Source organism: Monodelphis domestica, chromosome 5 (genome assembly GCF_027887165.1).
Source record: "Monodelphis domestica isolate mMonDom1 chromosome 5, mMonDom1.pri, whole genome shotgun sequence".
Lineage (NCBI taxonomy): Eukaryota > Metazoa > Chordata > Mammalia > Didelphimorphia > Didelphidae > Monodelphis > Monodelphis domestica.
In genome coordinates this window covers 172,705,641-172,731,946 of record NC_077231.1, presented here as the reverse complement: position 1 = coordinate 172,731,946, position 26,306 = coordinate 172,705,641, and the positions used below count along the sequence as shown (strand labels likewise).

Sequence of the window (26,306 nt, the reverse complement as noted above, 5' to 3'; positions counted from 1 at the left end):
CTTCGAATTCATGCGATATGTGCATTATATATAACTTCAATTTAGGATGTCAGGTATTGTGTTCTTGCTGTTAGGCTTCTCTGCTAAATTCTGCCAAAATCTATAAACTCTGTAAAAGTTCATTGCTGTATATATTGTTTTACTCATGCTATCTATGTATGTGTTATATGATTCTGTTACATATTGCATGACACTTGTTATCTCTGGGCTGCAATATGCAATGCTAACATGTACTGCAAGAATCTGTGATCTGTGAATTTGCTTTTTAAAATACCCCCCCCCCCAGCTAAATTTCTTTGTAATTGGTTTCCTTATGTATTTTATTTTAGGCACTTAAAAACATTGTTCTGAGGAAGGGATCAGAGGCTTCACCAGACTTCCAAAGGTATCCATGACACACAAAAAAGGTTAAGAACCCTTGAACTGATGTTTTCCTTATAATAGTGAGGTAGCAGTAGGGCAGAATTGACAACTTTTGGTCCCCAATGATTTACAAGAACCAGGCAGTTATGAACTTATAAATTACACATGCAAAGCAATATCAGAAATAATTATCTTTCATTCTCAACTCATTAGTACCTCAAATTGCCTATATTCAAGAAGACTACAGAGGAATATGTATTATATTGACAAATATAATATATATAATATATACATATGTACATATAATATAGATGAAGCCATCACTAAAAGGAAAAAATATGTCAGTAGATTCGTGGAACTCATAAAGAAGAGTAGGAACAAGAGTAGCTTTCTGAATTATTCCTTTCTCTTATTTGTATACAATACTCTTTGAGACTTTGATATACAATTTTTTTCAAGGAGATGCTTATTATTGAATGGAGTGGAATATATGGTAAATCTGACTGACACGAGATGTACATTTCAGTGGTGTGCCCACAAGAGACTGAAAAGATTTCTCCCTCTCTGTATTTTTATAGCAGTCGTAAACAAGTCTGATCCCAAAGGATGTGCTCATTGGAGGTTGGTTCATTTCTCTCTGTAAGTATTTGATAAGTAATTTTCTTTTTGATCTTCCCCTGATCATTTTAAAACTTTGTTCTCTTTTATGCCTGAGAATTGCATTTCATCGTTTCTTGGATTGTTCAGGCTTCTCAACTGATTGATGGAAAACAGTGGAAAGATAAGATTTACTTTACATTTTCAGTGTGACAATGTACGCCTCAGGAAGTAGCAAAAGCTACAAATTGAGGCTTGGTTTTTTGTGGGTTTTTTTTTTAATCATCTAGATCTAAAAAAAAACTGATGTAGAAAACAGGTTAATAAAATAGATTAACTATTAAAGTGTGTCATGGGTACATTGTGTTTTCTTCCAGAAAACTAGTTACTAAACATTCACTCTTGCCCCTGCCCCCAGTCCTTCCTGTTAAAGCAGTCCAGACTAAAATCTCACCTGCTTGCCAGGGGCACCTACACTTCAGAAGTAGTCAAACTGGTTTCTATTGGAGTAGCTAATTCTTATTCATAATTGCACTTCAGGGAGAACTCTTGTTTTTGTCTGGGGTTTCCTAGCACAGAGCAGGAGAAACACATTTTTTCCCATCTTCCTGGATTAGGGATTACGTGGGGCTCTGCTATAGACCCACCAGGAAAGTAAGTTACGTCTCCTGTGTCTCTTTTAATTTATTTAATGGTTTTTCTCTTTGTCCTAGATTTTTTTTTCTATTGCACTTTAGTGTATTACATTCTAGATGAATTTGCCAATTCTTTGGGGCCCCTTGCCACTGATGCCTAAGATTACCTCTCCTCTTAGAATTTAGGCAACCCACATTTGTAATCAGCCCTTCATCAGGCTTTAGGAAAGTAGAGATCTGGCCTCCTAGCCAGGAAAGCCTGGGTTTTTAAAGCCCTTTTACCACTGACACATAAAGCCTGTGTGACCAATGGCAAATTGTTTAATCTCTCAGTGTTCTGGCCAATTATCTAAAATTATAACCTGTGGAAAAGGAGCTGAATTGAATTTGGTAGAGGTTATTTCCTCACCTTTCCTCACTGGAGAGTTTATATTAATGAAATCATAGGCCCACTCCTTATCCCAATTTCTCCCATCAAAGTTCATGCCTTGACATTCACAAACAGTCCCTGTCTCTTACACCTCAATATTCCTTTCATTCCCAAAAGATCTAAAAACTTCCTTAATATATGTTATATTCTTTTTTCTTTATTCTGCAATTGTCTTTGATCTGTTCTGAGTGAGGGTATTTAATAGAATAGTTGGCTTGAAAATGTGATCTTTTACTGGTCTGCATGTAAATGGAAGTTCCTTAGCTATTCTTCCTGTTGCTAAACTCTTAGAAACTGGGTCAACTAGGCTGAGGTTTGGACAGTTTAAGACCTAATTTAGCCTCAGTCTTTCTTCTCAATTTTTTCTGTCATACATGTTCCTCTTCCAGTATTCAATGCATTTCTATGTATTATTTATTAACTTTTAAGAGTACTTCAATTCTTAATTATGCAGAATCAAAGCCATATTTAACTCTAATTCTATTTTTCTTAATTTCATGCCACTGACTCTCTCAATCAGAAATTCTCCCAGGCAGTTTTCCCATAGGCTGGTTCATTTCTCTCTGTAAGTAGTTAATAAGTAATTTTCGTTTTTGATCTTCCCCTGATGATTTTAAAACTTTGTACTCTTTTATGCCTGAGAATTGCATTTCATCATTTCTTGGATTGTTCGGTCTTCTTAACTGATTGATGGAAAACAGTGGATAGATAAGATTTACTTTATAGAAAAATACATTTTAATAAACACCTGAAAAAAGCACTGAATAAACCTTGAAGTGCTTTAAATGTGAGTACATAAATCTTCAGTTCCTTTGTAAATCAACATATTATCTTTCTCTCAAAACCTAAACCTTTTCTGAATGTACATATTGTGCACACTATCCTTCAAGGTAGTAAGATTCATCCCAGTATAATCCTTTTCTCACCTTAATTCACCCAATTTAGCAAATCAGTTGCCAAATCTTCTCATTTCTATCATCACATCTCTCAGCTAAGTTCCATCTCTCTACTCCATATCTACTTCCCTACTTCAATCTCTCATTTTTCTAATTTTAAAAAATAATTCACTAATTTTCGATATTCATTTTTTTAAAATCTTGAGATCCAAATTCTCTCTCTCTTCTTTCAGTTCCTCCCTTTCCACTGAGGAGTAAAGCAATATGATACCCATTATGCATGTGAAGTCATGCAAAATATATTTCCATTTTAGCTATGTTGCCAAAAAAAAAGCAAGAAACATAAAGAACACAAAATGTATGCTTCATTCTGCATTCAGAGTTCATCAATTCTCTTTCTGGAGATTAATAGCATTTTTCATCATGAATCCTTTTGAGCAATCTTAAATAATTATATTGATCAGAGAAGCTGTCTTTCTCAGTTGATCATCACAAACAGTATTGCTGTTATATATACAATGTTCTTCTGGGGCACTTAATGTCAGTAGATACATCTTCCTGAATTTTTCTGAAACTATCTCCTTCACCATGTCTTATAGCACAATAATATTTCATCATAATCATATACTACAATTTGTTCAGCCATACCCTTCAGTGATGAGGGCTGAGGTATCCTCTCAAGTTCCCAATTCTTTGCAGAAAGAGCGGCTATAAATATTTTGTATTTTATTTTTACTCGACCTGCTTGAGGTATTGTTCTAAAAGTGCTATTGCTTAATCAGAATATTCAGTTTTGTAACTCTTTGGACATAGTCTCAAATTGCTCTCCAAAATAGTTGTACTAGTTCACAAGACCACCAACAGTGTACTAGTGTCTCAATATTCCTAATATACCCTCCAGCATTTGTAAATTTCCTTTTCTGTTATCAAGCCAATCTGATGCATGTGAGTTATTTTAATTTGCACCTCTATTAGTAATTTGGATCTTTTTATATGATTGTTGATAGCTTTGATTTCTGCCTGTTTATAGCCTTTCTGTGTTTATCAATTAGGGAATAGCTCCTATTTTTTTTTTATAAATTTGACTTATTTCCCTATGTATTTGATAAATTATACCTTTATCAGAGAAATTGATGTTTTAAAAACCAATTTCCAGATTTTCTGATAATTTTGGCTATACTGGCTTTATTTGTACAAAATTTTTTAAATTTTATGTAATCAAAATTATTCATTTTACTTCATATGAACCACTCCATCTCTTGTTTGGTCATGAATTCTTCCCCTACCAAGAGATGTGATGGGTAATTTTTTTAATGCTCTCCTCTAATTTGCTTATGATATCTTTTATGTCTAATTCATGTTTTAATTTTGAGCTTGTGTATATGGTGTGAGATGTTGGAGTGTGACTTGTTTTTACCAAACCACTTTCCAGTTTTCCCAATAGTTTTTTTTTTTCAAATAGCAAATTTTTGCCCCAGTAGCTGGGATTTGGGGGGTTATCAAACACTAGGTTACCTAACTCATTTCCTTCTGTATATGTATTTTATACATAATCTATTCCATTGGTCAACCTTTCTATTTCTAATAGAATACCAAATTGTTTTCATGATTACAGCTATAAAGTAGTTTATAAAGTAGAGATCTGGTACTGTTAGACTCCATTCTTTCACTTTTTTTAATCAACATCCTTGATAATCTTGACATTTGTTCCTCCAGGTAAATTTTGTTATATTTTTTGCCAAAATAATATTTTGATATGACACCAAATAAGTTCATAAATTTAGGGAGTATTGCCATTTTTTATTTTGGCTTGACCTCATGAACAATTAATATTTATACAATTATTTAGAAATCTCTTTATGTAGAGTGCTATCTAATTGTGTTTCTATGTGTGCCTTGCTAGATAAGATTCCCAAGTGTTTTATACTGCCTTCAGCTATTTTAAGTGGATTGTCTCTTTCTACCACTTCTGGATAGGTTTTTGTTGGTACTATTTAGAAATGTTAATGATTTGTGTGGATTTTAAATCCTGCAACTTTGCTAAAATTATTGTTTCAACTAGTTTAGTTGATTCTCTAAGATTCTCTAAATATACCATCATATCATCTACACAGAGTGATAGTTTTGTTTCCTCATTGCCTATTTTTGTTCCTTCAATTTCTTTTTCTTGTCTTATTGCTATAGCTAGCAATAATATGATTAGAAGGCCTCAGAGCTTCAGACTCTCAGTAAAGGAGGTTTACCAGCAAACAGAGGTCCAACCCTGTGTAAACTAGCATCAACTTTACCAAAGATTGTCTTTTTCCCTTTGCCTTTTTGTTGATTGGGAACCTTCTTTTAAAACATTTTTCAGTCAATATATATTTAATATGGCCAAATATTTAAAAATAGTGATAATAATGGATATCCTTGTGTACTAGTGGGGGATCAGGAACCAAAGTTTGACAGGTTTCTGAAAGGGAGGAAACAGAAATAGAGAAGCACTACTTCTTCTCCCAGGTAGAGCTGTCCCAGAGAAAGTGAAGTTGGATCAATGTCCAGAGCTGAAGTATAAGAGGAAATCCCTTCAATCTATGGGTGATTATTATCTGTGATCCCCTTAGTACATTGAAGAAGAGATGTCTAGTTCTTCGGTAAGTTATAAGATCTATTTATTAGTTGGAAAGTCAGGAATGGTAGGTATGGGAAAAGGGAAGCAGGAAGTCCCTATTCTATTTTCCACCTAAATTCCCTTCAGGGGTTGAGAGCTCAGGTCTAGGGACCTAAGTCCCAGAAGACTTTTGTGGAGTCAGGCTGGTGTAATTTCCTGAGATATAGATATAGCTTTGAAGGAAAGTCTTCAGGGTGGATAATCTCTTGCTTTCCCCAAAGGGAAAAAGTCTCTATCCACCACTTATAAGGAAAGATGGCTAATCTGGGTCTCTTCAGAGCAATGAGGGATTATAGCAGGCTAAACTCAGTGAAGTTGCTCCTTCCCCTCCTAGTCCATGAGGGACAAGAAATAATTTTCCAACTGTCCACCTGCTTTTCTTAGCTGGAGATTCCAGTCCCGTCCCCCATTGCCAACCAAAGTTCCATTTCCTTTTTGCATGAGATTTCACTGTAAAATCCAGTCTTTGCAAGCCACACTTGTTCACTTATTGGTAAGGCATCTAGCTTGTCCCTATTAGAGATGATGCTTGTTTTTGGTTTGAGATTGATACTAATCATTTTAAGAAAGGATCAGTTTCCCTTTATGCTGTCTAGTATTTTTATTAGGTATAGCTATTGTATTTTGTATTTTATTTTTCCACCTCTATTGAGATAATCATGATTTTTGTTGTATTTACCACTGAAATGGTCAATTATAATTATAGTTTTCCCAATATTGAACTAGACCTACATTCCTATAAATCCTACCTGATCATAGTACATGATCTTTGCCAAAAATTGCTGTAATCTCCTCAATAGTATTTTAGTTAAAATTTTTTATGAATATTTATTAGTGAAATGATTCTATTCTTTTTTTCTATTTTTTCTCTCCTGGTATAAGTATGAAAACCATATTTGTGTCATAGAAGGTATTTTGTAGTATTCCTTTTTACCTATTTTTTCAAGTAATAGAAAGTACCTGTTCATGTCCCTGGATAATTTACCCACTGGAGAATTGTTCTGATTTGTATAAATTTAATTTAGCTCACTATATATTTGAGGAAAGAAGACATTATTAGAGAAACTTGCTGCAAAAAAAATGTTTATATTACTTCATTGCCTATGATACCTTTTAGGAAAATATAGTTTCCCTGATTATCTCTTTTAATTAAATCTATTTTTACCTTACTTTTGTTTGCTATAAAGATTGCTATGTAAAAATAAGATGTTGGGTGACCCTTCTGGGTAAAGATTTGACTTTATTGTAACAGAGAAGTCCCAAGGCAGAGGTCTGGTCCCCAGCTGAATGTGCGACCCCAAATGGCAAAATACACTCACTTTTGTAGTTTCATGTCTGTCTCTACCCCCACACCCTGCAAAAAGTCTCCAAGAAGTCTCAGAAACCATTTCCAGATCTCCTGATCTCTGTGATTCCTGGATGACCTTCTGTTTTCTACAACTTTATACCTGAACTAAATATGGATTCACACACTTATGATTAGCATATTAACTTACTTATGATTAATATGACACACACTTAAAATTACTATAACAATATACACACTTAAAGTTATATCTCAAGTATTATCCTGACCAACATTTTATTCTATTTACATATATAGACTTTTGCCTGGGATTATAGTCTTACTACAAATCACACAATTATAAGATATCAAACTAAAGGAATTCTTAAGCTAATAGAAATGAGGGACTGCTTAATTGAGTTTCCTTCTTACATCTACCCCTACCTTTTTTACTTCAGCTAAAGCATAATAGATTTGGCCTTAGCTCCATTTTACAACTTTGTGCATGTGTTTTTGTTTCATGTGTCTCTTATAAACAACATATTGTTGTATTTGGGTTTCTAATTTATTCTGCTGTCCACTTCTTTTATATGAGCGAGTTCATCCCATTTGCATTCAATTATTATTATTAACTGTGTATTTCCCTCAGGCCTGTTCTTTCTCTTTCTCTTTTTTTTAATGTCTGTCTGTCCTTCCTCAAAAGTCCATTTTGCTTATGACCACTGTCCCCCTTAATCTGTCCTCTTTGTTATCACCCCCTCCATCCTTTCTCTTATCTACTTCCCCTCCTACTTCTCTGTTGGGTAAGATAGATTCCTTTACTCAACTGAGTGTGTGTGTATATATTCTTCCCTCCTTGAACCAGCTCAGATGACAGTGAGGTTCAAGCATTGCTCACCATGACTTCCTATTTCCCCCTCTATTGTAAAAGCTCTTCTTTACATATTTCTTTTATAAAAGACAGTTTCCCCCATTCTACCTCTGTTTAAATGTCTTTGAGCTGAGAGTTCCGAAAGATGCTGCTGTTGCTGTCATGGCTACCTCAAAGGTCCACTGCTAGTGTTGCTTCTGTGCTCCGGACAGGCCCCTACCTCAATGCGCAGATCTCTTTTACTGACCTCCTAAGTTGTCTTAGGCAGGAAAAATGTCTCACTCAAACCTTTTGTTCTCTCCACCATGTCAAAATTTGATTTGAGGAGATATTTTAAAGTTGTTTGGAGGGAATATCATGTGAATTTGGCTTAGTTGCTACCTTTAATCCATCATCTTAAAGTAAAAATTCATCCATTTAATTTAGATTCTCAGTTTTATGGGAATAAAATTGGGCAAAATAACTTCTAATAATTTCTTTAATTGCATTTTCAATGATTATGCATTTATCTTTTTCATTTTGGGTACTGGTAATTTGGTTTTCTTCTTTCTATTTTTAAAATTAATTTATTTCATCAATTTATAACATTATTCCTTGGTTACAAGAATCACATTTTCCCTCCCTCCCCTGCTTCTTTTGCTCTGCATCAGTTCCTGGAGGTCATTCCAGTTCCCATGAATAGTTTTTCATCAGCAGCATATACCACAATTTGTTCAGCCACTCCCCAATTGAAGGGCATTTTTGTACATGTATTTTTCCTTATTATCGCTTTGGGGTACAACCCCAGCAGTGCTATGGCTGGATCAAAGGGCAGACAGTCTTTTAGTGCCCTTTGGGCATAGTTCCAAATTGCCCTCCAGAATGGTTGCATCAATTCACAACTCCACCAGCAATAAATTAATGTCCCAACTTTGCCACATCCCCTCCAGCATTCATTACTTTCTTTTGCTGTTATGTTAGCCAATCAACTAGGTGTGAGGTGATATCTCAGAGTTGTTTTGATTTGTATCTCTCTGATTATAAGAGATTTAGAACACTTTTTCATGTACTTATTAATAGTTTTGATTTCTTTAACTGAAAATTGCCTATTCATGTCCCTTGCCCATTTATCAATTGGAGAATGGCTCAATTTTTTTGTATAATTGGTTTAGCTCTTTATAAATTTAAGTAATTAGACCTTTGTCAGAGGTTTTTGTTATAAAGATTGTTTACCAATTTGTTGCTTCCCTTCTAATTTTGGTTGCATTGGTTTTGTTTGTACAAAAACTTTTTTATTTGATGTAATCAAAAATATTGATTTTATATTTTGTCATTTTTTTCTAGCTCTTGCTTGGTTTTAAAGTCTTTCCTTTCCCATAGATCTGACAAGTATACTATTCTGTGTTCACCTAATTTGCTTATAGTTTCCTTCTTTATGTTCAAGTCATTCACCCATTCTGAGTTTTTTAATACTGTTTATTATTTTTAGGAAAGGCCCTTCTATTCCTATACTTTCTAGTGTTTTCAATAGGAATGAGTGTTGTATTTTGTCAAAAGCTTTTTCTGCATCTATTGAAATAATCATGTGATTTTTGTTGGTTTGCTTGTTAATATGGTCAATTATGTGGATGGTTTTCCTAATATTGAACCATCCTTGCATTCCTGGAATGAATCCTACCTGGTCATAGTGAATAACCCTCATGATCACTTGCTGGAGTCTTTTTGCTAGCATTCTATTTAAGATTTTAGCATCTATATTCATTAAGGAGATTGGTCTATAGTTTTCTTTCTCTGTTTTTGACCTGCCTGGCTTTGGAATTAGTACCATATTTGTGAAATAAAAGGAATTTGGTAGAACTCCTTCTTTGCTTATTCTGTCAAATAGTTTGTATAATATTGGGATTAGTTGTTCTTTGAATGTTTGATAGGATTCATTTGTGAATCCATCTGGACCTGGGGATTTTCTCTTAGGGAGTTCTTTGGTGGTTTGTTCAATTTCTTTTTCTGATATGGAGTTGTTTAGGTAGTCTATTTCTTCCTCTGTTAGTCTAGGCAATTTATATTTTTGTAAATATTCACCCATCTCACCTAGATTGCCATATTTATTGCCATATATTTGGGCATAATAATTTTTAATGATTGCCTTAATTTCCTCTTCACTAGAGGTGAGGTCTCCCTTTCATCTTGGATAGTATCAATTTGATTTTCTTCTTTCCTTTTTATAATTAGACTGACCAGTACTTTGTCTATTTTATTTTCTTTTTCAAAGTACCAACTTCTAGTCTTCTTCATTAAATCAATAGTTCTTTTACTTTCAATTTTTATTAATTTCTCCTTTGATTTTTAGGATCTCTAATTTAGTCTTCATCTGAGGATTTTTAATTTGTTCACTTTCTAGCTTTTTAATTTGCATGACCAATTCATTGACCTCTGCCCTCTCTAATTTGTTAATATATGAACTCAAGGATATAAGTTTCCCTCTGAGTACTGCTTTGGCTGCATCCCATAGATTTTGAAAGGATGTCTCATCATTGTCATTTTCTTCAATGAAGTTATTAATTGTTTCTATAATTTGTTCTTTAAATAACTGATTTTGGAGAATCATATTGTTTAATTTCCAAATAATTTTTGATTTGTCTCTCCATATACCCTTACTAATTATTATTTTAATTGCATTGTGATCTGAGAAGCTTGCATTTATTATTTCTGCTCTTTTGCACTTGTTTGCAATGTTTTTATGCCCTAATACATAGTCAATCTTTGTGAATGTACCATGTCCTGCTGAAAAGGTGTATTCCTTTTTGTCCCTATTTATTTTCTTCACATATCTACTAACTCTAATTTTTCTAAGATTTCATTTACTTCTCTTGCCTCTTTCTTATTTATTTTTTGGTTTGATTTATCTAGTTTAGATAGAGGAAGGTTCAGGTCTTCCACTAGAATAGTTTTTCTATCTATTTCATCCTTGAGTTCCACTAGTTTCTCCTTTAGAAATTTAGATGCTATGCCATTTGGGGCATACATGTTGAGTACGGATATTTCCTCATTGTCTATACTGCCTTTTATCAGGATGTAATTACCTTCCCTATCTCTTTTAACTAGGTCTATTTTTACTTTGACTTTGTAAGATATCATGATCGTGACTCCTGCCTTCTTTTTATCAGTTGATGCCCAATAGATTTGGCTCCATCCTCTTACTTTTACCCTATGTGTGTCTACCTTCCTCATGTGTGTTTCTTGTAGACAGCATATGGTAAGGTTTTGGATTCTAATCTACTCTGCTATTCACTTGCATTTAATGGGTGAGTTATTTCCATTCACATTCAGAATTATGATTACCAGCTGTATATTTCCCAACATGATTTCTACTCCTAGTCCTGCCTTTTCTTCTTTCTCTATTTCCTTCTACACCAATGTTTTGTTTTTAATTAGTCCTCCTAATTCCCACCTTTATTTTACTTCCCTTTCTATCCCCCTCCCTTCTTATTCCCCCCTTATTTTCTTTACAGTCTTCTTAAACTACCCCCTACCCTCTCCCTCCCTTGTACTGCTTCCCTCCCCACCAGTCCATTTGTTACCCTTCTACTTCCCTATAGGGTGCAAATCAATTCTCTGCCCAAATGGATTGGGTTGTTCTTCCCCTATTTGAGTAAATTTCAATGCACATAAGAGTTGAGTATTTCCTATCTCCACCCTCTTTACCCTTCCAGTTGTGAAGATTGGATTAGCCATCTCCTGATTGTAACAATGAAGGTACTTAGCTCTTCCTTTATAGTGAAGCTAGAATTACAAGCTACAATGTATTTTTAGATTTCATTACAAAAAGGTATTAAGTAACTACAAAAGGTGAAATTATCAAAAGAAGTATTAAGTAACCCAAAAAGATATAATCTAACCAAAGAAGGTGAGAACTAAAGAATGGACAGCCCTCAAGAAAAGTGTCTGCTGTGATTGGTAGTTGTGAAATTTAGGGGAGGTGACACAAAAGAAAGAAGATCTTTTAAAAGAGGACCAAAAGGCCGGAGACATTTTACCATTCAGATTTCGATAGTCGTTAGGAGATTCAGGCACTGATTCAGAGGAGCGACTGGAAGACAGACCCTTGAGGAGCAACCAGAACACAGACACCCAGACTTCTTTTAGACTGTCACCATTGGTGAGTGAAAAGCTGACTTAGTGACCCTGCCTTTCTGGACGCGTGAAGCCTCTAGCTAAGGCCCATCTTCTTGAGACTTTCTTCCCCTAGCTGGGGCTTAGAAATTCTAACTGATATCAGGAGAAGCCAGAGTTTTCTCTCTCTCTCTCTTTCTCTCATTCCTTAATATCTTCCTTCTATTGTAAATATTGTAAGTAAACTACCATGAATTCCATTTACTTTAGTAATTTATTTTGGGATTTAGAAAGTAAGTCCATGACAACCACCTATATAAATATTCAAAGTCCAACCACAAAAAAATTTAACAGTGTATTGATGCTCTCCCCCCTCCTACCATGAGCTTCTTTGTGACACATAAATTTACCCCCTTTTGTTTCTTTTCCCATTTCTTTTAGTATTAACCCCTCTTTTTAGCTCTAGTTATATATATAAATATATATACATATAAATATATTTGTATTCATGCATATATAAATACATACATATGTATTTATGTCTTGGCATTTCATCCTATACAGTTTGTCACTGTTCACTCTAAGTGTAATTCTTCTAGCTACCCAGGTGATAATAACAATTTTTAAGTGTTACCAATGACCTCTTTTCTTATACGGATATATATCATTTTAACTTATTGGGTCTCTTAAAAAAAAGTTTTGTTTTTTGTTTAGTTTCATTTTGTTTTTCTTTTTTCCCTCTTAGAAAAGAGGGAAAAATTTTAAAAATTACTTTTTGATGATTCTCTTGAATTCTGTGCTTGGGCATCAAATTCTCTGTTCAGGTCTGGTCTTTTCAAATGCTTGGAATTCTTCTATTTTGTTAAATTACCATACTTTCACCTGTAAGAATATAGTCACTTTTGCTGGGTAGTTTATTCTTGGTTGTCGACCTAGTTCCCTTGTTTTCTGTAATATCATATTCCATGCCTTTTGGTTCTTCAGTGTAGATGCAGCCAGATCCTGTATTATCTTCACTATGGTTCCATGGTGTCTGAATGACTTCTTAGTAGCTTGTAATATTTTATCTTGGTCTTTATAGTTCTTGAATTTGGCTATAACATTCCTGCATGTTGTCAGTTGGGGATTAAGTACAGGTGATCTGTGGATTCTTTCTATCTCTACTTTTCCCTCTTGTTCTAGAATATTGGGGCAGTTTTCTTGGATAATTTCTTGTAGTATGATATCCAAGCTTTTTCTTTTGTCATGGTCTTCTGGTAGACCAATGATTCTTAAGTTATCTCTCCTGGAACAATTTTCTCAATCTTCTGTTTTGTGAATGAGGTGCTTCATATTTTCCTCAATTTTATTCATTCTTTTGATTTTGTTTCATAGTGTCCTGCTGCCTTGTGAAGTCACTTGTTTCTAGTTGTTGTATTCTGGTTCTTAAAGACTTGATTTCATCCCTGGCTTTTTGGTTAGACTTCTCCTTCTGGTCTGATTTTCCTTGGAGGTCATCTTTCATCTCCTTTGCTTCATCTTTCATCTTCTTTGCCTCATCTTTCATCTCCTTTACCTCATCTTTCATCTCCTTTGCCTCATTTTGTAGTTGGTTGATTTTGGCTTTCAAGACACTATTTTCTTGTTTTAGTTCAAGTGCCTCTGTTTCCAGATGACTTATCTTTGTTTTTAAGTTCTTTTCCCAGTTGTCTTCAGCCTTTCTCAATTGTGTTTTGAATTGTATTTTGAGTTCTTCCAGAGCCTGTATTCAATTTGCTGGGGTTTCTGCTTTTTTGCTTGGAGTTCCCTCATCCTTCTCTGTTCCATTTGCTCTTTGTTCATTGACTGTATAGAAGTTGTCAATTATAATTTCTTTTTTTTCTTTTTTCTTTTCTCATATTTACCCCTTCTTTACTCCCTGCTGTTGCCTGAGCTCTTGCTCCTCTCATTTTTTTGTGGTTTTGGGCTTTTCTTTCTGCCTTCACCCTTGGAGTTTTGTCAGTAAATCTCTCAGTGAAGTCTGTGGGGGAGGGGTGTTGGAGCTTGAGCTTCCTTGCCCTCTGGAGGCTTTGATGGGACTAAGTCTGGCTGGCTTGCTAGATGTGCTCTGAGGCCAAAATATCGGGAAGGGGGGATGCAATATGGAGTGTCTCCACTGCTGCAATTGCTGCCCACTCTGCACTCTGCATTTTTCTCTGCTTCCCCACTGCTTGTGTTGAACACTCTGAGCCTGGCACAGCTTTGCCCAAAAGGTACTCCCTCCAGAACAGTGCCTTTGCCTGCCCAGAGGTTCCAGCTGCTGCTGAGGGCTTAGTGCTCTAGGTGGAGGAGGGGTCCCAGGACCTTCCTTCTTACTTCCCCTTAAACTGGAGTGTTCTCAAAGTCTGGCTTTGGGGGGGTATACCTTTTAAGTTGAGTCCAGCAGGAGGGTTCCTTGACTCTGTCTTGTTGTTAGGCTTGATTTCCAGTCTCCTAGGAGTATTAGATTTAAATTAGTTTTGAGCATTAAATAGTTGTAGATAAGAGAGTGGGAGTCATAAACTGTGATAATTAAAATGTTTGGGAGCAAGGGAAATATATATATATCAATTATGACCACTGAAATATGTTTTCTACTGTGTCTTGGGTTTATATAAATATAAGATGATCACCAGGGAATGTATTCCCAATTTATGAATATGCACAAGCCAACTGGGTTTTATAGAGAAATGTAGTTTATAATACACTGATTAATCAATAGAAAAAGAGAGAAAGTAAGAAAGGAATAAGAATGAAGGGCCTCAAGCCAATAAGGCCTAGACCTCAGTCTTAAGAGATAAATCAGTCAGTTGGTTTTATCACTCACCCAAGATCTCTCTAGGTAAGGCTTCTCATGCCAACCTCAGGCTCCACTTTCAAGAGAGCCTCCTTTCAAGAAATGTTTCCATAGAATTCTCCTCCTGACTCCTCCTGAGTTCACCTTCCACAGCCTCCTTCAAAACCTCTCCAGGAACTCTCCCTCTAGGACCTCTCTCCTCTCAGACCTCCTTCAGAGCAAAAAAAAAAAAAAACCTTCAAAACCTCTCCAGGAACTCTCTCCTCTCAAACCTCCTTCAGAGCAAAAAACCCTCCTCAGTCCTCAGACCCCACTATCTTTAAGCCAACAATCTAAGTTCCCTCCCCTCAGTTCTCACATCTACCAATCACTGTCGATGTCTCCCCTGTGCCAATGGTGGCTCTAGCTTAACCCAGGATCGCCCAGAGGTCTGGCCCCTTTGCACATGTCTGTTGAAGGTCATATTCTCAAATAATTAAATCTTGATCTTTGCTGCAGCCCTTCCTAAATCCTATTACTCTGAGTAGGGTGGAGATTGTAGTTTCCAAGACCTGGTTCTGTCATTCCAAGTATCTCTATTGTATCAATTCTAAAATCAATCATGACTCAAAGAACTGCCTGTTCTATGTTTAAGCATAGGTCAAAGCCGTTTCCATTGTTTAGCAAAAGGTTTCTGTCCTAAAGTAGTCTTAAGTAGGGAGGAGAAGGATCCTCCCATGTCAAGGAGTTTCATATTCCAATAGAGTTCTTACTATTAGTAGGAAATTTTTTCAAGTATGAAATTTCCCAATGGGGAAATTTCCAACATTCATAAGTCTAAGAAATTTTAAGGTTTACAGGAGTATTTAGTTTGTAATCGGTAAGGAAGAGGTTTCAGAGGTCTGAACATTTGCTGCCTCTACGCCACCATCTTGACTCCCCCTTCTTTGTTATTTCTTTTAAAAAATCATATTAACCAGTGATTTATGTTTCATTGTTTTTCCCACACAAATCCAGCTTTTACTTTTATTTCTCAGTTAATTTTTTTTAAACTTTCAGTTTTATTAACCTTTCTTTTAATTTTCAGGATTTCTTTTTTGTTATTTAATTGGGGATTTAAAAGTTTGTTTTACCTAGTTTTTAAAAATTACATCCTCGATTCATTGATCTGTTCTTTTTCCATTTTATTAATGGTTTAGAGATATAAAATTTACCTAAATTTCTTTTTCAGTTGCATCTTACAAATTTTGGTCTTATTATTTCCAATCTCTTTAATAAAATTATCAATTGTTTCTATGATTTGTTCTTCAGTCTTTTTATTCTTTAGGATAAAGTTATTTTAGCTTCCATTAATTTTTAGTCTTATCTCCCAGAACCCCTCTATTGAATGTAATTTTTACTGTGTTTTGGAACTGAAAACATGCATTTAATATTTCTAATATTTTTCTATTTTTGTAAGGTTTTTATGTCTTAATACTTGGTCAATTTTTGTGAAAATGTGAAAATGCTTCTGAGAAATAGATGTATTCCTTTATTTTCCATTCAGTATTCTCCAGAAGCCTATCATAGTTAACTTCTAAAATTCTATTAATCTCTTCTAGTTTTTTCCTATTTTTTATGGCTAGGTTTATCTAGATCTAAGAGGGGTAAAGTAAAGCCACCTATTAGTAAAGATTTACTGTCTATTTCTTACTGTAACTCATTTAACTTTTCATTCAAACATCTGGTTGTTATGCCATTTAGTACATATATGTTTAGTATTAATAATATTTCATTGGCTATGGTACCTTTTAGCAAAAGGTAGTTTCCCTGTTTATCTATTGTAATTGGGTCTGTTTTTGCTTTTGTTTGGTCTAAAATTATTATTGCTATCCCAGTCTTTATTACTTTAGCTGAAACATAATAGATTCTACTCTAGGCCTATATTTTAATTCTATCTTTCTTCCTGTTTTAAGAATATCTTACAAAAAATAAATTGTTAGATTTTTGTTACTAATTCATTCTGCTATCTACTTTTATTTTGCCAGAATTCTTCTCACTCACATTCTTAGTTATGACTGTCTTTCCCTACATACTATTCTTTATACTATTTATTCTTCTATAATTTTTACCCCAGGCCCTCATCAGAAGTCTGTTTTGCTTCTGATCATTGCCTCCCTACTCTATCTTCATATCTCTCTCCTTTTTTTCCTTAACCCCTTTGGGTAAAATGGACTTCTGTACCTAACTATATATGTATTTATGTTCATGTGTGCATGCATGGGTGTGTGGAGGTCTGTATGTATGTTCTTCCCTCTTTGAACAAGTTCAAAGGAGAGTGAAGGTCAAACTTTCCCAGTCCCTTCCTTTTGTATCTCTTTTATCTGAGATAATTTCTCCCATTGTTCCTTTCCCTTTCCTCCTTATCTCAATGTGTCCTTCTTTCTCACCTTTCCATTCTTCTTTTGAGATCATCCCAACATAATAGACTCATACTCATTTCCTAGGGCCTAATTGCCCTAATTATGATAAAGTTCTTAGGGTTCATGTATCATTTCCCTATATAGGAATATGAATAGTTTAACCTTGTAAAGCCCCTCTTATTCATCTCTCATTTTTTCTTTCATTATTCTTATGTTTGAATTTCAGATTTTCTATTCAACTCTGATCTTTTCATCAGGAATGCTTGAGAGTCCTTTATTTCATTAAATATCCAGTCTTCCCCCTATAGGCTTATACTTGGTTTTTCTGGGTAAATTATTTTTTATTGCAATCCTAGCTCCTTTGTCTTCCAGAATAACATTCCAAGTTCCCAGGTTTTTTTATTTTCTTTTTCTTTATTTGCTCTTTTGTTGGATCTTTAGCTCTTCTAAGAATTCTTGTAGTCTTTATGTCTGATATGCATTTTTCCTTGAGACATTGCTTTTAGATATTGTAAAATCATTGTGTTCTTCTGAATTTGTTCCTTCAGCTTCCTTTTAACCAAAAAAGATTTTTTGTGGTTAGGCTCTCTCCTTGTTTATGACATGGTCACTGCCCTTATGTTCTGCACTCTGGCCTTTACCAGAGAGATAGGGCCTTCACTTACTTCCTAATATTTCTCTTACTGCCCCAAAGCTGGAATTGAGTAATAAGCAATAGAATTTCCAGACAATAGCCATTCCTACTCCCAGTGCTATTATCCAGGTCTTCTAGTATCTCTTTCTGAGGTGTTCAGCTCCTTTATGATCTCAGAGCACTTGGCAGATGCCTGTTGTTGCTGCCACCACAATATCTCAGTGATGCTGCTATCCCTAGTGCCATTTTTGTCATGCTGTGCAGTCTTAGACAGCTCTTGTCTCAATATCCACAAACTCTCCTTTCTTTCTTCCCAAGTTGGCTTAGGTTAGAAAAATAACCCATTGTAACTTTTGGTTTTCCTGCCCAAATTATTTTGATGCATTTTTTTTTTTGGTTGTTTTAGAGGGAGTATGTTGGAGCTCAGCAAAATGCTGACTTCATTCAGTCATTTTTACTTGGCCAACCCCTTCCCCTCCCATAATGTAATTACTATACAAATTGTTTTCTTGCTATTTCTCATTTTACTTTACCAATTCTATGAAGTTGTCACAGGCTTCTCTAAAACCATCACCTTAAAAATTTCTTAAAATACAATAGTATTCCACCCTATTCATGTACCTAGGAAGCCATTTATATAAAAAAGATGTTAGTGTATTGTTGGATTGCAATCTTAAAGTAAGACAACAGTAGGGCATGACCTCTTCCCTCTCCCCAAAAGTAATACAATCTTTTAGTGGATTTCACTTATATAAAATATTATAGTTTCCAAAGTATTTTATATGCATTATTTTATTTCATTCTCACATTAATCCTATGATAAAGGTGTGATTATTAACAAATTAATTAATGTAATTATCTAAATATTACAAATGAAGGTGAACTTTACCTTAGAGATATAAAGTGACTTCCTCAGGATCACAAAGCTAAGAAACACTATCTCCATGAGGAAGGAATGAGACTTGAGGGGATTTATTTTTAATAATATTGAATTGTTTCTAGTCCTGATTCCTTAATCAAAGCTTAGACTTGCCCCTCATTCCTTTGTTCCTAGGAAATTTGGAGATATGTTTCAGCCAGAGATTCTACCTGTAGGTAGATGGAATATGTGGGATTCTGTCTAATTAGCTAACCAACTCAGTCTAGATGTATCTATATATAACCCAAATAAGTTCTTCAACGTCTTATTAGGAATCATTGCACAGGTCAATTGTAGCCAGGAAGAACTTGATTTCTCTCTGGAGTAGGTGAAGAACACAAGATAGATATATGATTGCCTGGCAGTCCCCAGGGGATAAGGAGGAGTTGATAGTCTCAATGAGGACCACCTACCCATGGGTTATTCACAAATTAAGAATATCTTGGGTATGTGGGGGAGGTCTGAATTGTTGTATATATGTATATGTAGAAATTTACATTGGCCAAATTAATTTGGCTTGATCAGTCAATTAAAAAATTAATTACCCAGAATTAATGCCTCTTGGAATTTTTAATTGTCATAGCTGGTGATCACAAAGGGAGCTTGAATTTCTTCTTTTGCTCATAATATTTTTCATTCCTAGGTTTCTGGTCCAGTTGGAGAATTTTTCCACAAAGGGTGATTTCTCTGATGTATAAAGTGGAAATTTAGGGGGGATGCTTTCTTGTTCCTAACAATTAAGATTCATCACAGCTACCTCTAGGTAAGATCTTTGTATTTTGTTTTGTGTAACAAATCTTTGTAGCCAAATTAGAAATCTTCTGCAAAGAGTAGTTCTCTCAGCCTTAACTTTGTTTCTGACCATCAATCTTATGTCTGTACCTGGGATTTGGACTGCTATTGCATGACACTAAAGCCTTTTGCATGTAGGCTAAAACATGGAACTAATGAAAACTTATCAGAAACCTTTCAATAATTTTTTTTGTTTTTAATAATCCGAGTCAAAAATAGTAAAAATAACACACCAAAGGGAACACCATTAGAAAAAATCCTAGGCACAATGGAGCCAAGATGGAGGAGTAACTAGGATACCAGCACTGTTTCACCATGAAAATCCTCTCTGACCAAGAGTAAAATATCATCACAATATGAATATAGGAGTGAAAGAACCAATAAGGAGACAGACAAAAAGGTAGACAGATATCATCTGGGGAACTGAGGTGAGAGGGGAGCAATGCTAGAAGGAAGCATAGCAGTGAGTGAAAAGCAAGCTAAGATAAACCACAGCCCAAGCCTCACCCCCATATCAACTCTCACTGGTTCTGAACTTAAGACCTACATAACAGTCAGACCCTGAGATCCTACCAGGGAAAATAGTGGTCCAAACCAACTTATACCCCTTGAAATTTCAAACCTGTGGGAAAGTCTGGAGTCCCAGCCCAGGGCAATCTGGGCTGAAGGGGGCCAATCTGTGTGGGCCCAGAAGGAAACTAGGAATCCCAGTTGAGGATTGCAATGAGAATATAATCCACAGTTTGGGGAGAGGACACAGTTCTCAAGGGGAGCCTCCCCTGGATCTTTTTGCCCAACACTAAGGGTGGAACTCCAGGACAGGGCAATCAAGAGTATGTCTGATTGAATCAAGAACACCTTAAGATAAACATAAACCTGAGCCTGGGGCTAAATTTGATCAGACCTGATCAAAAGTTCACTTAAGCCTGAGAAAAGCCTTTAAGATATTAGCATCTCAAAGGCTAATTGAATCAGCAGTGAGAAGTATAAATTGATCTGATTAAAAGAGATAAGGAAGGAAATTACATTTTGCTAAAAGGTACTATAAAGAATGAATACCATTAGTAAACATTTATGCCCCAAATGGTATGGTATTTAGATTTCTAAAAGAAAAAATTGAAGGAACTCAAGGAGGAAATAGATAGTAAGACCATACTAGTGGGGGATCTCAACCTTCCCCTTTCAGAACTAGATAAATTGAACCAAAAAATAAATAAGAAAGAAGTAAGGGAAGTAGATCCTAGAAAGTAAATGCTAGAAAAAATAGAGTTAATAGATATCTGGAGAAAACTGAACAGGGATAAAAAGGAATATACCTTCTTCTCAGCAGTACATGGTACATATACAAAGATTGATTGTATACTAGGGCCCAGAAATATTACAAGCAAATGCAGGAAAGCAGAATAATAAATGCCACTTTTTCAGATCATAATGTGGTAAAAAATAATTACCAAGGGTCCATGGAAAGGCAAATTTAAAATTAATTGGAAACTAAATAATCTATTCTTCAAAACTGGTGGGTCAAAGAAGAAATCAGAAACAATTACAAACTTCATTAAAGAGAATGACAATGAGGAAACATCATATCAAAATCTATGGGATACAGACAAAGCAGTAGTGAGGGGAAATTTTATATCTCTGAATGCCTATACCAACAAAATAGAGAGGGAGGAGATCAATGAATTGGGTTTGCAACTTAAAAAATTTGAAAGAGAAAAAAATAAAAATTCTCAGATAAAAACTAAATTGAAATCCTAAAAATTAAAGGAGAAATTATTAAAATTGAAAGTAAAAGAACAACTGAACTAATAAATAAGACTAGGAGCCAGTATTTTGGAAAAAAAAAACAAAATAGCTAAAGTACTAGTTAATCTAATTTTAAAAAAAAGAATGAAAATCAAATTAACTATCAAAGATGAAAAGGGTGATCTCACCTCTAATGAAGTGGAAATAAAAGTAATTATCAAAACTACTTTGCTCAATTACATGGCAATAAATATGACAATCTAGGTGAAATGAGTAAATATTAACAAAAATATAAATTGCCTAGATTAACAAAAGAGGAAATAGAATACTTAAATAATCCGATCTCAGAAAAAGAAATAGAACAAGCCATCATGGAACTTCCTAAGAAAAATTCTCCAGGGCCAGAGGTACTCACAAGTGAATTCCATTAATCATTTAAAGAACAACTAATCCCAATATTTAAATTATTTGACAAAATAAGCAAAGAAGAAGTTTTACTAACTTCCTTTCATGATACAAATATGGTACTGATTCCAAAGCTAGGCAGACCAAAAACAGAAAGAAAACTACAGACCAATCTCCTTAATGAATATAGATGCAAAAATCTTAAATAAAATTCTAGCAAAAAGACTCCAGCAAATGATCACAAGGATTATTCACTATAATCAGGTGGAATTTATACCAGGAATGCACATAATTGACCATATCAATAATCAAACCAACAGAAATCACATGATTATCTCAATAGGTGCAGAAAAAACCTTTCACAAAATACAGCATCCTTTCCTATTGAAAACACTAGAAAGTATAGGAATAGAAGGGCCATTCCTCAAAATAATAAACAGTATATATTTAAAACCATCAGCAAGTATCATCTGCAATGGGAACAAGTTAGAAGTCTTCCCACCATGAGTGAAGCAAGGATGCCCATTATCACCTCTATTATTTAACATTGTTCTGGAAATGCTGTTAGAGATAGTAATTAGAGAAGAAAAAGAAATTGAAGGGATTAAAGTAGGCAACAAGGAAACTAAACTATCACTCTTTGCAGATGATATGATGTTATACTTAAAGAACTTCAAAAAATCAACTAAAAGACTAGTGAAAATAATTAACAATTTTAGCAAAGTTGCAGGGTACAAGATAAATCCACACAAATCATCAGCATTTCTATATATGTCCAACAAAACTCAGCAGCAAGAGTTAAAAAGAAAAACTCCATTTAAAATCACTCTAGACAGTATTAAGGCAAACACAGGAATTATATGAACACAACTACAAAATACTTTTCACACAATTAAAACTAGATCTAAACAACTGGAAAGTCATTAATTGCTCCTGGGTAGGTTGAGTTAATATAAAAAAATGACAATCCTACCCTAATTAATCTACTTATTCAGTCCCATACCTATTAACCTACCAAAAAAAAAAACCCTTTTTTATAGAATTAGAAAAAATTATAACTAAGTTCATCTGGAAGAAGAAAAGATTAAGAATATTAAGGGAAATAATGAAAAAAAATGTAAAGGATGGGGGGCCTAGCAGTACCAGATCTTAAACTGTACTATAAAGCAGTGGTCATCAAAACAATATGGTACTGGCTAAGAGAGAGAATGGTGGATCAATGGAATAGATTAGGGGTAAATTAACTTAGCAAGCTAAGTTCAATAAACCCAAAGGCTCCAGCTTTTGAGACAAGAACTTACTATTTGACAAAAATTGCTGGGAAATTGGGAAATAGTTTAGGAAAAAAATTGGAAAAAAATTAAGTAAAACATGTTCTAAGATAAATTCAAAATGGGTAAATGACTTAAATATAAAGAGTGAAATCATAAATAAATTAGGTGAACATAGAATAGTATACCTGTCAAATCTGTGGAAAAGGAAGGAATTTAAGACCAAACAAGATATAGAGAACATTGCAAAATGTAAAATGAATGATTTTGATTATATCAAATTTAACAGTTTTTGTACAAACAAAACCAATGCAACGAAAATTAGAAGGAAAGCAACCAACTGGGAGAACATTTTTTATAACAAAACTCTCTGACAAAGGTTTAATGTCCCAAATATATAAGGAACTAAGTCAAATCTACCAAAAAAACCAAGCCAATTCCCAATTGACAAATGGTTAAGGGACATTAATAGGCAGTTTTCATATGATGAAATCAAAACTATCAATAAGCACATGAAAAAGTGTTCTAAATCCTTCCTGATTAAATAATGCAAATTAAAACAACTCAGAGGTACCACCTTATACCTATAAGACTGACCAATATGGCAGCAAAGGAAAGTGATAAATGTTGGAGGGGATGTGGCAAAATTGGGACAATAATATAATGCTGGTAGAGTTGTGAATTGGTCCAATCATTCTGGAACACAATTTGGAACTATGCCCAAAGGACTTCAAAAGACTTCCTACCCTATGACCCAGCCATACCACTGCTGGGTTTGTACCCCAAATAGATAATAAGGAAAAAGACTCGTACAAAAATATTTATAGCCTCACTCTTTGTGGTGGCAAAAAAATTGGAAAATAAGGGGGTATCCACTGATTAGGGAATAGTTCAATAAATGGTGATGGAATACTATTGGGCTGAAAGCAATGATGAACTGGAGGAATTCCATGTAAACTGGAAATACCTCCTGGAATTGATGCAGAGCAAAAAGTGAAGAACCAGAACTTTGTACACAAAGACTAATTCATTTTGGCACAATCAAATGTAATAGACTTTTCTACTAGCAGCAATGTAGTAACCCAGGACAATCCAGAGGAACGTAGGAGAAAGAAAGCTATCCACATCCAGAGAAAAAACTGTGGAAACAGAAATGCAGAAGAAAAGTATGTGATCTATCACATAGTTTAATATGGATATGAATAGGATTTTGATGTTAAAAGATCATTCTATTGCAAATATGAATGACATGAAAATAGGTTTTGAACAATGATACATGTATAACCCAGTTGAACTGCTTGTCAGCTTCGGGAGATGGAAGGAAAGAGTGGGGGGGGGGGAGAAGAAGGGGGTATCATGAGTCATATAACCATTGAAAAATATTCTAAATTTTAAAAGGGAGAGTAATCCTTATCTCTTAGGATAAAGGAGTACTTTCTGTTGAACCAGGAATAACAAAGAAGCAAGCAATTAAGTTCTATGATAAGTGGTTTAAGATTAAAATTAATTCAGCTGAGGAACCATTATGGCCTCTGTATGATTCTTTTGATCATCATAAATTAAAAGATATGAAACTATTTATAGGTGACAAGAACAAAGAATTGGAATATTAATATTTACAGGGAGGATTAATGGTTCCCATCACTAAGATTCAATCAGTTAGTTTGATTGCCACTCAAATACCTCTTATATCCTCTTTTCTTTCCCTGATAGCACCTGCTCCTCTGATCTCAACCCTGCTAACTTCTCAACTTCATCTTCAAACTGTCAGCCTATATTAACCCCTTCCTTTCCAATACCTAGTCTTTCTTTCCCTAGTTACCTACCCAGTCTAGCCAGTTTTTTTCTGTGAAATTCTCCCATTCTGATCCTGATCCTTCTCCCAAGTCCAAAGAATCCTAGTCTGACAGTTCTGACATTTCAGAACCTCCTTCCTCTCTTCCCTTTATCTCTTCACTTTCTTCTCACTTCTCTGCCTCATCTGAACTCAGCAAATGAAAAGGTATCCCCTGAATACATTTTTCCTTTAAGGGAAATTGCCATTTATGGTGAAAAAGGAAATATAGTAATGTTGAGGCAATATATTTCTTTCAATCCTACTAATCTCAGTGCATATAAAGTGCCTCTATCTTTGATGAGAATCCTAATGCTGTAGTTGCTTAATTTCAGGCAATTTTTAGAAGTTTTAATTCATGCATACTTTACTTTCCAAGGGAGAAAGGCAAACCAGCACAGATATAGCAAATAGATGAGCTCTGCAGGTTGTGACAGGCAAACAGTGGCTTTTTGGAAGATCCTCAGAGAGATACAAATAATCCTGAGGATTATGCTAAATTAAAAAATGCTAGGGAAACCTTAATAAAAAAGGAATATAGGCATCTTCTGCCAGACCAGAAAATTGGGACAAATTTGAGAATACTTTTCATTAACAAAAAGATTTCCCGAACCAGTTCTATGACCATCTATGATCAACAACTAAGTGATATTTGGATTAGATTCAATTAAGTCAACTGATGTATGTATTATACATAATCATTTTGTAACTCATTCCTCACAAAATATAAGGTAATATTTTTTTAAAGTACAGACTATGTTGGTTTGTTGTGAATATAAAATTATTGAAACAAACAGCTATATATGTTTATGAAGGATATAAAAGGGAAGAGAAATAAAAAGTAGGAAAAAAAAAAGAAACAGGAGAAAGTAAAACAAGAAAAAGAAAAGAAGATAACTACCAAAGCCCCTATATTGACAATTGCAGTCCAAGAAACTGTAGCTTCATTTTAAAAAAGCATCTAAGCATCTAAGAAATTGTAGCTGGGTGTCTAACCCAGGCAGTTGAAAGCATTCCCCAAATTCAAGGGTCATTAGAATGTTTTTATTACAGAAATAAAAGGAAATGTTGCAGCAGAGTCTAGAAAGAAGAAAATCAGCATTTCAGGAATAAAGGTAGAGGTTCTCATAGGAATCATTATGACCACAATGCTTCCCAAAGAAATTGATAATTACAAAAGACCCCATAGGAACTCTGATGCATAAAGGTACAAGAGAAGGGAAGGGACTCTGGAGTCTGAATAAAATGATTTTACTTTCCCAGACCCTGATATTATATCCTCAGTTATCATAGTTCATTCCCCCTCTCCTAAGTAAGGAATCCCATATAACCCTTAAGGTTGGGAACACTTACTATGATTGCCTTTTAGATACTGGGGCATCCAAATTCTTCTTGATGAACAAGCCCGATTCTTAATGTGCTTCCATTGAGGTTGGTTTTTTTTTTTTTTATTATTGTGGTTGAGATTTTAGGAACACCTCAGCATGTTCCTAACCTTTTCTCTCATATTGTGTCCCTGAGACTCATTCCTCCTACTGCCTGAATCTGTTCCAAATCTATTAGAATAAGATATTTTATATAAAATCAGGGCTACAATATCCGCTCTCCTGATGGCTCCTTAACTTTACAATTACCTCAGGATTCCCTTTCTTTGTTCCCAGTCCTCATTCCTAGCCTTTGAGAAATAGCAGCAAACATTTCTGAAATTCTCACA

General features: G+C 34.6%; 1 protein-coding gene across 1 annotated transcript in view; it reads left to right on the top strand.

Moving 5' to 3' along the window:
• Nucleotides 1-1,494: 1,494 nt before the first annotated feature.
• Nucleotides 1,495-26,306, top strand: part of LOC103105150 (uncharacterized) — a 33,669-nt gene continuing 8,857 nt past the window's right edge. The window contains exons 1-2 of the mRNA XM_007504138.3: nucleotides 1,495-1,614; nucleotides 19,188-19,307. The gene's annotated coding sequence lies outside the window, so the exon portion shown is untranslated. The remainder of the gene's footprint in view (nucleotides 1,615-19,187; nucleotides 19,308-26,306) is intronic.